Source organism: Chrysoperla carnea, assembly GCF_905475395.1.
Source record: "Chrysoperla carnea chromosome X unlocalized genomic scaffold, inChrCarn1.1 SUPER_X_unloc_1, whole genome shotgun sequence".
Classification (NCBI taxonomy): domain Eukaryota; kingdom Metazoa; phylum Arthropoda; class Insecta; order Neuroptera; family Chrysopidae; genus Chrysoperla; species Chrysoperla carnea.
Genome location: NW_025408044.1, coordinates 290,825 through 301,988, shown reverse-complemented (window position 1 = coordinate 301,988; position 11,164 = coordinate 290,825). Strand labels below are relative to the sequence as shown.

At 28.4% G+C, this 11,164-nt stretch overlaps 1 non-coding gene across 1 annotated transcript; it reads right to left on the bottom strand.

Annotated features, from left to right (window-relative positions):
- Nucleotides 1–1,423: 1,423 nt before the first annotated feature.
- Nucleotides 1,424–1,542, bottom strand: LOC123303530. The gene has a single exon (XR_006535645.1). It is a non-coding gene; the product is annotated as a 5S ribosomal RNA (ribosomal RNA).
- Nucleotides 1,543–11,164: the final 9,622 nt, after the last annotated feature.

Here is an 11,164-nt window from a genome sequence, read left to right as displayed (position 1 = left end):
TATGTAACAGCATCCCGAATAACATTTTCAAGGAATACTTTAAGTACACCACGTGTTTCTTCATAAATTAAACCAGAGATACGTTTTCCTCCACCTCGTCGTGCTAAACGACGAATTGCAGGTTTTGTAATACCTTGGATATTATCACGCAAAACTTTTCTATGACGTTTTGCACCCCCTTTTCCAAGACCCTTTCCACCTTTTCCTCTGCCAGTCATTTTAATAAAAAATTATTTACAATATTTTAACGAACGGATAACACGTGTGTTAACCTCACAAGTATTGTAATGTATGTGAGCGCCGGTACAATTGTGCCTTTTTATATAAAGCATTAAAGATTTTTTAAGCCACGCCTATACAATTTGATTAGTCCATACTCTGATAGCTATCCAATAGGATATGACAACAAAAATTTTGAAATTTCATATAAATATAAATACAACACATTTATTTCGCATTTAAACATTTGACTTTGTAGTATCAAATTGTCGAATATAATTTTAAAAATTGTGTGTTTTTTTGTAAAAACATTATTATTTGAAAATGGCTAGAACCAAGCAAACTGCACGTAAATCAACTGGTGGTAAAGCACCAAGAAAACAATTAGCAACGAAAGCTGCACGTAAAAGTGCACCAGCAACTGGTGGAGTAAAAAAACCACACAGATATCGTCCTGGTACAGTAGCTTTACGAGAAATTCGTCGTTATCAAAAAAGTACTGAATTGTTAATTCGTAAATTACCATTCCAACGTTTAGTACGTGAAATTGCACAAGATTTTAAAACCGATTTACGTTTTCAAAGTTCAGCTGTTATGGCATTACAAGAAGCTAGTGAAGCCTATTTAGTAGGTTTATTTGAAGATACCAATTTATGCGCAATTCATGCAAAGCGTGTTACAATTATGCCTAAGGATATACAATTGGCAAGACGTATTCGTGGAGAACGTGCATAAGCGTTTTAAATGACAATTTAAAAAAAAAAAAACAAATAAGAAATATTTTCGGTCCTATATATAGGACCAACATATATTATTAAATAAGAGTATATTATTTTTATTAAAAAATATATATATATATATATATATATATATATATATATATATATATATATAAATATAAATTATTGAAATAAAATTAAACATTATTAAAATTTTGTTATAATTATAAGCGATTGCTATTTCTAAAAATAAATAAATTTCATAAAATTTATATTATTTTATATTCATTTGAAATATTAAAAAAACTTCTCGCTTTAAAGTAACCATGATATGAGTTATAAATGCAATAAAATTTTATACAAAAAATAATATTTATTTGTTGATGAATAATATAAAAGGTTTACATTTCTAAATAACATATATTTATATATGGTGTGTAAAAAAAAAGAAAAGAAGAAAAATAATTTATATTTTTAATATAAAAAGGCAACCGCACACAGTGTTCCCAAGCGGTCACCCATCCAAGTACTGACTGTGCCCAATGTTGCTTAACTTTGGTGATCGGACGAGAACCGGTGTTTTCAACGTGGTATGGCTGTTGCCAGTAATAAATGAAAATTTTTACAAATATATATTTTTCATAAATATCATTAATATTAAAGTATATTATTAAAATTTTCAATGAAGTAATCAATTTAAATATATACTTATTTATTATACCATATATTTTAAATAAAAATGCAACCGCACACAGTATTCTCAAGTGGCCACCCATCCGTGGTACTGACTGTGGCAAATGTTTCTAAACTATTATTTTATAAAATATTTATACAAAAAATAATTTACTCTTATCAAATATTAATTTGTGGCCTGTATTAAGGCCTATGTTATTTTCATTTTTTAGCAAAAATAATGAAATATTTCAATATATTATTAAAGTAACAGATCATTTCTTTTTTGGTGCTGCTTTTTTAATTTTTGTAGGAGATGATTTGGCAACAGAAGCTTTCTTAGCTTTTGGTGCTTTCGGTTTACGAGCAGGGCTACTTTTGGCAGCGGATTTTGTACTTTTTGCTGGTTTTGCTTTAACTGGTGCTTTTTTTGATGCCGCTGATGATTTTGCAGTAACTTTTTTAGCAGCAGTTGATGATGATGGAGTCGCTTTTTTTGCTTTAGGCTTTTTGGCTGCCAATGATGTAGTTGTGGCTTTCTTTTCTTTTGGTGCCCGTTTACTTTTAGCACTCTTTGCTGAACCTTTTGCTCCACTTTCTTTTTTGGATACTTTTGATTTAGCTGAAGAATTAGATGAAGCGGAAGCAGCCAATTTGAATGAACCAGATGCACCTTTACCTTTAGTTTGTACCAAGGCTCCCTCAGTTACAGCAGCTTTTAAATATTTTTTAATAAATGGTGAAATTTTATCAGAATCCACTTTATAATTTGCAGCTAAATATTTTTTAATTGCTTGTAATGATGAACCACCACGTTCTTTTAAATTTTTAATTGCGTTAACAACCATTTCTGATGTACGTGGATGTGTTGGTTTTGAATGTTGTTTTGTACGTTTAGCACCAGAAGCTGTTGCTTTTTTTGTTGGTGTTGTAGAAGCAGCAGTAACCGCAGTTGCTGCAACAGCTGTAGAATTTTCTTCGGCCATATTTTTTACTTTATAAAAATAATGTATTTATTATAAATATTTAAATGATAAAATATAATAATTCTATCAAATAAAAAATAAAGGTTTTCAATTATATCATTATTCACAATAATATAAGTCCCTATGTAAGTCAAAGTACCATGTAGAAAACACATAAAAATTAAATAGTATTTCTAATTTACTGTCGTAGTAAACATGATTTATTTTTTCAATTTCTATAATATATAAAATAATAAATTATAAATTTAATAATAATATTTATTTTATAAATTAAAATATATTTAATTTTTTTATTAACAATTATTAATAAACATAGTTTAATATTAATTATTTCAATCATACAAAACAATAATATTTTTAAGGTAAACTTAAAAAGTATATATTTTTATTTTTTATTTAATATCGATTTATTATAAATTATTAGTATATAAATAATTAAAAAATTTAATATATAAATATATATATTATAGTATAAGATTTCATTTTTAGAAAAACTTTTTTTGTCAATAATGAAAACGTATTATTATGAAATGTGTTAATCGAACATTGACAAAATATATTTCATTAGAAAATACTTTTATTTATGCATTAATATCAATAATTAACTATTAAATTAATTTTTTCATAATTATATAAAGAAATTTTATACTGATATAAGTATTTATATATTATAATATTTATTTTAAATATAAAAAAATTTATGACAAAATATATTATTAGAGTATTTGTTGAGATTAATATAAGATTATTTTAAATAAGAATTAATTTATATAATTATTAAAATATTATTAATTTTATGTTATGTAATTTTAATAAAAATAAATAATAATAATAAATATAAAAATTTTTTAACAATTTAAATTTTATATGATCTAAATAATTTTGTTAAGTACGATATGAGAAATCATTGTAAGCTTCGTTAAGAAACTTTGTAATATAAAATAATAATAATAATATTAAATATATAAATAAATAAAATAAATTTGATACATATTTTTGGTTCATTCTGTGTATAAATCAAAGGATACCGAATAATTGGTAACGGATGCGATATATTATAGTATCGAGTATTAAAACATAATATATAAATTTATCTTGTTATTCAAATTTTTTGTTACTTAACTTATGTATTTAGAAAATTTATAATATTATTTATATAATTGACATAAAATCTTATAAATTGAAATTTTATTAATATGTATCAAAAGAAGAGAGTAACGTATTGATATAATATCAAAGGATACTGATTATTTAAATAACGAATACGTCATATATTGTTTGTGTAACAAAGTTCACTTGGCCATCTAGTTGAAAATAACATTTTCAATAGAAAGTTTATATGCTTTTTTTTTTCTTTAATTATTAAAAAAATAAATTGAAATTTAATTCAATCAAATTTTATAATAATTTTTAAAAAATTTTTCCTTTTAAAAAATATTTTGTGATGTTGTGATAATATGTATTAATACAAGTGCATCCTGATACTTTTATCTCTAGTAAAGGTATGAGTATCATGAACAGTTTTGTTATCTAATGATATTATTTTGATAATATTTTGTGTATATTCTTATAATATTTTGTCTAAATATCATCATAATACAATATTATTTTGATAATATTTTATGAATATTCTTATAATATGTTACCTAAATGTCATCATAATATGATGAATTATTTCCATAATAACATATAAAAAAGAAAAAAAAAAAAAAGAATCATTAATTTATAATTATTTAAATTGATTCTTTAAAAAAATATTATAATATATTATTTATAAAAATAATTTTTACTCTTATTTTAAATAAATTTGTGGCCTTTTAATAAAAGGCCTATGATCGATGTATTATTATTATAAAAATTAATGCAATGTTTTTAATTTATGCTTTCTTTTCAGTTTTCTTTGGTAATAACACTGCTTGAATGTTTGGTAATACACCACCTTGAGCAATTGTTACACCAGATAATAATTTATTTAATTCTTCATCATTACGAATTGCCAATTGTAAATGACGTGGAATGATACGTGTTTTTTTGTTATCACGGGCAGCATTACCAGCTAACTCGAGAACTTCTGCAGCCAAATATTCCATAACAGCAGCCAAATATACTGGGGCACCAGCACCTACTCGTTCAGCATAATTTCCTTTTCGTAATAATCTGTGAATTCTTCCAACAGGAAATTGTAATCCTGCTCGGCTTGATCTTGACTTTGCCTTTCCCTTTACTTTACCACCTTTACCTCGTCCAGACATAGCGAATAAATTTATTTAATTAATATTTTTTTTTGTAAATATAATCACACAGATGTGTACGTTACGGGGATTGTAACATAAATGTTTAAAATGTTATTTGGGTATTTTAATTTATAATATTTATAAAATATAAAACTTTAAAAATAAACCAATCACCTTATAGTATTATTTTCAGCCAATCAGAGAGTAGTATTCATTTTTATTGTTATATCCATCTTCGCGTATATAATACGCTAGTTGTATACACGACACGCTCATACATATACTGACTGGTGTTCTGTAACTATCTGTGTATATTAATTGTTTGTAACAATGCCACCAAAAACAAGTGGAAAAGCAGCAAAAAAAGCTGGCAAAGCTCAAAAAAATATATCAAAGAGTGATAAGAAAAAGAAGAGGAAGCGCAAGGAATCATATGCAATTTACATTTACAAAGTATTAAAACAAGTGCATCCTGATACTGGTATCTCTAGTAAAGCTATGAGTATCATGAACAGTTTTGTTAATGATATTTTTGAACGTATTGCTGCTGAAGCATCACGTTTAGCACATTATAATAAACGTTCAACAATCACAAGTCGGGAAATTCAAACCGCAGTTCGATTATTATTACCTGGTGAATTGGCAAAGCACGCTGTTAGTGAAGGTACTAAAGCTGTTACAAAATATACAAGTTCAAAATAAATAAATCGAAAATATTATTTAATTGATAACATAAAAATACATCAACATATAAAAACGGCTCTCTTTTTAAGAGAGCCATCAAATTTTTTAAATAAGAGTAAATTATTTTTATATATACAAAAAAATTAAATAAACAATTATTAATATCATATTTAATATAAAATTTTATATATTAATAGCTTGAATATATCTATTATTAGTATATCAATATTATTAATTTTAAATATAATAAAGGATATCGCGGAATATATATCGTAAATCAGTGTAATGCAAATGCATTACATTACCTTTATTATTTTCATTTTACATTTACTACTTGTTTATGTACGCTTATAATTATTAGAAAAATATTTTTAATAATTTTAAAAAATAAATGAAATAATAAAAATTTAATAATAAATTATTTATTGAAAGTATAAAAAATGGTATAGCAAAATCTTTATTTTCTTTGATTAAGGCGAAATGTTTTATTAGTTATAAATTCGATAATCTCCTATCGATACTTGTTACTCTTAACTTGTATATATAAAAAATATAATAGTATATTAATTTATAATAAAATTTTTTCAAAAATTCAATAAGTTATTGTAAAATAAAATAGATAATATACAAATTATAATTTATTATTGCAGATATATTACAATAAAAAAAAAAAATAAAAATATTTGGTAATGTATGTTATAAACAAAATAATTTGTTGTAAACAAATTATATAATATGTTATATTTATTAACAAATTTATTTACTCTTATATAAATAAAATTAGTGGCTTCCCAAAAAGGAAAGCCTGTTTAAATTTATCGGATGTATTAAATATTCTTTAATAAATTTACTAAATATTTTAAGTAAATTATTATATTTTCTTAACCTCCAAAACCATACAAAGTACGACCTTGTCGTTTTAATGCATATACAACATCCATAGCTGTAACTGTTTTACGTTTTGCGTGTTCAGTATATGTAACAGCATCCCGAATAACATTTTCAAGGAATACTTTAAGTACACCACGTGTTTCTTCATAAATTAAACCAGAGATACGTTTTACTCCACCTCGTCGTGCTAAACGACGAATTGCAGGTTTTGTAATACCTTGGATATTATCACGCAAAACTTTTCTATGACGTTTTGCACCCCCTTTTCCAAGACCCTTTCCACCTTTTCCTCTGCCAGTCATTTTAATAAAAAATTATTTACAATATTTTAACGAACGGATAACACGTGTGTTAACCTCACAAGTATTGTAATGTATGTGAGCGCCGGTACAATTGTGCCTTTTTATATAAAGCATTAAAGATTTTTTAAGCCACGCCTATACAATTTGATTAGTCCATACTCTGATAGCTATCCAATAGGATATGACAACAAAAATTTTGAAATTTCATATAAATATAAATACAACACATTTATTTCGCATTTAAACATTTGACTTTGTAGTATCAAATTGTCGAATATAATTTTTAAAATTGTGTGTTTTTTTGTAAAAACATTATTATTTGAAAATGGCTAGAACCAAGCAAACTGCACGTAAATCAACTGGTGGTAAAGCACCAAGAAAACAATTAGCAACGAAAGCTGCACGTAAAAGTGCACCAGCAACTGGTGGAGTAAAAAAACCACACAGATATCGTCCTGGTACAGTAGCTTTACGAGAAATTCGTCGTTATCAAAAAAGTACTGAATTGTTAATTCGTAAATTACCATTCCAACGTTTAGTACGTGAAATTGCACAAGATTTTAAAACCGATTTACGTTTTCAAAGTTCAGCTGTTATGGCATTACAAGAAGCTAGTGAAGCCTATTTAGTAGGTTTATTTGAAGATACCAATTTATGCGCAATTCATGCAAAGCGTGTTACAATTATGCCTAAGGATATACAATTGGCAAGACGTATTCGTGGAGAACGTGCATAAGCGTTTTAAATGACAATTTAAAAAAAAAAAAACAAATAAGAAATATTTTCGGTCCTATATATAGGACCAACATATATTATTAAATAAGAGTATATTATTTTTATTAAAAAATATATATATATATATATATATATATATATATATATATATATAAATATAAATTATTGAAATAAAATTAAACATTATTAAAATTTTGTTATAATTATAAGCGATTGCTATTTCTAAAAATAAATAAATTTCATAAAATTTATATTATTTTATATTCATTTGAAATATTAAAAAAACTTCTCGCTTTAAAGTAACCATGATATGAGTTATAAATGCAATAAAATTTTATACAAAAAATAATATTTATTTGTTGATGAATAATATAAAAGGTTTACATTTCTAAATAACATATATTTATATATGGTGTGTAAAAAAAAAGAAAAGAAGAAAAATAATTTATATTTTTAATATAAAAAGGCAACCGCACACAGTGTTCCCAAGCGGTCACCCATCCAAGTACTGACTGTGCCCAATGTTGCTTAACTTCGGTGATCGGACGAGAACCTTTAACTTTAAAATAAATCTTTATTGTCACAAAATTAACAAACGTTATACAATTAATATACAATGCAAAATTATATATAATGTACATTTTAAATATTTTATTTTGTTTTCTAGGTTATTAGCTTGCGCTTTCATCCTAAATTTGTTTTGGATTTGCATGGCTTTTATTAGTTTGGAGGATTTGGGGGTGGTTAGGTTTTGAGTTACTTTATTTTTATTTATTGTTTGTTTGCTACAGAAAAAGTTGGTAAAAAAACTGTTTATATATTAAACTGACTTGTCAGTATAGGCTGTTGTTGTATTTTATTGCTATGTTGTGGTAGGTCGTGTTGTTTTTATTTTATTTTTATATTTTATTGCAGTCCGGGTTCCAGCGTGTGATATATTAATTTATGTTTTGCTGGTGCTGGCAGGTCTATTATCATATTTTTTGTCAGATTGCTTTTGTGTATTTGATGTTTATAAAATTTTTCTGACATAGTTTTGATTACTTCTTTTATTGTTTTTGCGTCGGTTGTGCTGTGTAATTTTTTGATTGTGATGAGTCTGTCTGCGTTTGCTACTAGTCTAAGGCATTTATTTTGAATTCGTTGTAGTTTAATAAATTGCGTTTTGGATGCACTGCACCAGACCGGTGCTGCGTTTGTTATAACTGGTTTTATTATTGCATCGTACAGCAACTTTTTTGTTTTTAGCGTTAGTGCACTGTACCTGTTAAGCAATGGATACAGTGTACGCACTACCCCGTGACCCTTGGCCACCAGGTGGTTTATTTGAGGCACAAACGACATGCCCTTATCCAGATATACACCCAGATATTTCACCTTGTTGCTGGTTGAGATACTCATCCCGTTCACCTTAAGGGGGCTTGTGATTTTGATGTTAGTGAATTTTTTGGTGAACAGGATGTGTTCGGTTTTTGAGTCGTTTATTTTAATTTTCCAGTCATTGGCGAATTTTAGGATCATATCCAGGTGTATCTGGACTTGTTTTGTCGCCACCTGGGCGTTAAATGAGTGCGCGTATATGGCGGTGTCGTCCGCATATACGGCCAGGTTTGTTTTGGCGAATTTGGGCATGTCGTTTATGTAGATATTGAAGATGATTGGTCCCAAAACTGATCCCTGTGGGACTCCTGCCCTTATTTCCCTTACAGTTGATTTTTTGGTTTTTATTTTCAGCCGAAAGTTTCGATTTTGGAGATAGCAGGCCATCAGCCTGCTGAGTTGGGTTGGAATACCAGTTTTGTAGATTTTGTGAATAGCCCCTTCTATCCAGACCGTGTCGAATGCTTTTTCGACATCCAGGAGGACCATGGAAGTGACGTTTCCTTTGTTGAAGTTTTTAGTTATTGAATCCGCGATTCTTGCCACTTGCATGGTGGTTCCGTGACCCTCCCGGAAGCCGAATTGCTCGTCGATTAGTATATTTTTTTGTGTAATGACTTTGTTCAGTCTAGATAGAATGAGCTTTTCGACCACTTTAGATAGGGAGCTCAGCAGACTAATTGGCCTGTAGCTTGCTGGGTCTGTTGGGTTTTTGTTGGGCTTCAGTATTGGGACCACCAACGCTGTTTTCCAGGCCTCGGGATAGTACCCCAATGCAAACATTGCGTTAACAATGTATGTAAGTTGCACTAACGCTTTTGTTGAGAGGTTTTTGACGTCTTTGTTTTGTATATTGTCTTGTCCGGGGGCTTTGTTGTTAGGTAATTTTCTGATTGTTTGTTTTATTTCCTGTGGCGACGTCAGTTTGATTCGTTTCTTTGGGCGATCGTTTTTGTTTTGTAGTTCTATTACGGACTGACGGACTGTGTTGTCAAGGGGTGATATGTTGTTGTTTTGTTGTACGGCTTCAATTGAGTCAGCAATGAGATCCGCCTTTTGTTTGTCGCTCATGTAGTTAGTGTTGTCTTTTATCAATGTGGGAATATTTTCCTTTTTGTGCCTAAATGATTTCGTTATTCTCCACAATGATTTGTCCCCTGGCTTGAGGGTTTTAAGGGTGTCTTCCCATTGCTGATTCAACTGTTGCCTTATTCTTTGTCTTATCACCTTGTTTAGTTTGTTGATGTCGGGTTTGATTGTTTGTATTAGTCGTCTGTGGTCCAGTCTACGTAGAGCGTTACGCGCTTTGATAAGGTTTATAATTTCTTGACTAAGGTCAAGTTTAGAAAAATTTATTTTAATTTGCTTTGTGTGTTTGTTTTTGGTGTTTATTATTGCACTTGTTAATTCGGCTAGCGCCATGTCAACATCACTGTTTGTTTTTATTTTTTTATTTATGTTTATGTTATTATTTAGTGTTTTTCTAAACTTGACCCAGTCAGTTGTTTTATATGATGTACACTTTGTTGTTGTGTTGTCTGTGTGTTGATCGTTTAATGTAAACATGATTGGGTTATGGTCTGATGTCAGTTCTGTGTGTGTTGTGAGTTTAGTTATTTTGTTTACGTTTTTGTTTATGACGATGTCTATGTACGTTGGTGTTGCGTTGTTGTGTGGGAAGTGTGTAGGCTCTTCTGTGTGTAGTACGATCATGTTTTTGTCTGTTATGTGTTTGTATAAAGTACGTCCGTTTGTGTTTGTTATGTGGTTTTTCCAGGTGTGATGTCGAGCGTTCAAGTCTCCTATTATCAATGTTTTTGTTCCTATGTCGGTCAGTGTCTTTAGGTCAAGGTCCGTGAATATGTTGCGTGGGTTGTTGTACGCTGCAACAATAAAAATGTTATTAATTAGCTTGATGGCAAGATGTTCAATAGATGTTCTATTTTGAACGTCAACTGTTATGTACGGGATGTTGTTTTTTATTAGAATAGCCACACCACCTCCGTGTGCAGTGCGATCCCTTCTCAAAATGTTAAAATTTTTTATTTTTATTTTTATGTCCGGTGTCAGTTTTGTCTCGTTTATTGTCATTATATGTATATTGTGTTTTTCAACGTAATGTCTAAGTTCTTGGACGTTATGCCTTAGACCGCACGCATTCCATGATCCAATGTTTATGGGCATTGGGCAAACTTGGCACGGAGAAAATTATTGAATGTTATGAACTTTTCCAGTTCGCTTTTGCAGTTTCTTAGGGCTGAGTTTAGTTGCCTTACGAGTTCCAGCATTTGATCGATGTTTATCAAGTTATTGAGGTTTTGTATTTCCGCTGTTAATTCATT